At 56.1% G+C, this 1944-nt stretch overlaps 1 long non-coding RNA gene across 1 annotated transcript in view; it reads left to right on the top strand.

Moving 5' to 3' along the window:
- The first annotated feature begins 559 nt into the window (after positions 1-559).
- LOC104981155 overlaps positions 560-1944 on the top strand; it is an 8556-nt gene continuing 7171 nt past the window's right edge. Inside the window, exon 1 of the long non-coding RNA XR_824341.1 lies at positions 560-821. This is a non-coding gene — a long non-coding RNA (uncharacterized LOC104981155). The remainder of the gene's footprint in view (positions 822-1944) is intronic.

Below are 1944 nucleotides of genomic sequence, written 5' to 3'. Positions count from 1 at the left end.
TCGCCTGGAGAATCCCATGAACTAGAGGAGCCTGGTGGGCTACAGTCCACGGGGTTGCAAACAGTCGGACGTGACTGTGCGATTAACACTGATACTAACAAAAAGGAAAAGTTTGTTGTTGTTGTTACTGGGAGACAAATTATGTCAAAATGTTTTCAAAACCAAAAACATGATCTCAAATTGGGGAAGGAATACGAGAAATACAACATCTAAGAGAAAATATTACACAGTGCTTTTAAAAACGACTTCACATTGAATAAATAGCCTATACATAACCTCTAAAGTCACCAGTTGACTCTTTCTAATTTAGAGGTCGCTACATAGTTGATTTGGGATAAATTGTTTCTATGGTGTTTGCCAACTAGGCTCGATGGTTTGGCCTGAAGGATTGAGGGTGCCAAAAGACTGGGACTGGCTTTCCAAGGTTGCTTAAATTGTAGCAAGTCAAGGGTTTCTCTTTCCAAAGCCAGTTACAGTGTTTGCTTTTGGGGACAACTCAAAAGGAGCCTTTTCATACTGTACATGGGAGTCTCCTGGCAAGAATACTGGCGTGGTTTGCCATTCCCTCCTCCACCGGACCACGTTCTGTCAGGTAGTTAGAGAGCGTCACCCACTCAATGGATAGGAGTTTGAGAAAACTCCGGAGATAGTTAAACGACTTAGCAGCCTGACGTGCTACGGGCCACCGGGTCAGAGAGTCGTACACGACTTAGCGACTGTACAACAACAAGGAGCCTTTAGAGTCCAGCTCGTCGGAGCTCTGGACTTTAACTTCCTCATCTGTAAAATGGAGCAGCCATCGCCTGCAGGAGGAATACAAGGTACTACCCACAGCCCCACCAACGTGAACGCAGCCATCCAGTTAGGGCTGGGAGGAGGCGGCGCCGAAAGGAGCAAGAACAGGGTAGTTTGCAGGAAGTGCTTAAGGGTTGGGAGGGGAGATAGAAGGCGGAGGCGGGAATGTGAAAGCTGAGCCCTAGCTGCAGAGTTCGTACCGAAGCTCAGGGGAGGCGGGGCGAAGCTGGGGTGAAGGGGTTAGTCAGTCGACGGGCAAGATGGGCCACCTCCCCCGAAAAGAGAGGGCTGGGTCCGGGGGGAAGCTCTGAGGTGGCGGCTGAGGAACGCGGGGGGAGGGGGGAAGAGAACGCGCTCAAGAAAGGGGCGGGAAGCGCGTGCCCACCGCACGCATGCGCGCGCCTAGCTCCTCCAGGTCTCAGGCCTGGGTTTCTGACCGCGCGCCCAGCGCCGACGGTGCGGACGTTACTGGAGGAGGAGCCACACGATCCCTCCCCGCCGGGACCTGAAGGTCCTGCAGCGCATTTCTCGAAGTGGCGAGTCGCCACTTGTTTCTTCACTAGGCATTTAGGAAGCAGAGAAAGGGAACACGTTTCTGTCTCTTCTTTTTTCGTTCCCCTCCCCCAAGAAGAGTGGGGAGGGAGGTCCTAGGCGTGTCAGGGAGAGTCCGCTCCGGGTTTTCCCGCCCACTTTAACTCTGTGAGCGCTTCGACCGCGCGGCGCTTCACTCCACCCGGCGCGTCCGAGCCCTCCGCCGGAACTCGTTCCGCCTCCACTACACATATTTCTCCAGGAATGGAAAGTGGGACCTCCGAGCTCTTTCCCAGAGCTCCCCAGGCCAGAGGGCTGTTCCCAATCTTTTCGGAGTTCCAACTCCCGACAGCCTCTGGCAGCTAGAATTCTCTGAATCAGGTCGCTCTCAGGGACTACTTGACGTCTCCGTGCGCTCGGTGGTGCGACCGCGCTCTGAGCTCTTCCTGGAAACTCCCGCCTCGGGGAGCCAGGAGAGCCCGGCCGGGGGGAGGGGAGCGGAGGGGACGCACACGCCCCCTGTCCCGGGGGAGGGCTCCGCACCCCCGCCCTCCTCCCCGCGGGGAGGGGAGGGAAGGGAAGGCAAAGCTAGGCAAGGCGCGAGAGGGGGAGGGGAGG

Source organism: Bison bison, unplaced genomic scaffold (genome assembly GCF_000754665.1).
Source record: "Bison bison bison isolate TAMUID 2011002044 unplaced genomic scaffold, Bison_UMD1.0 scf7180017864516, whole genome shotgun sequence".
NCBI lineage: Eukaryota > Metazoa > Chordata > Mammalia > Artiodactyla > Bovidae > Bison > Bison bison.
This window is presented reverse-complemented; position numbering and strand designations above follow the sequence as displayed.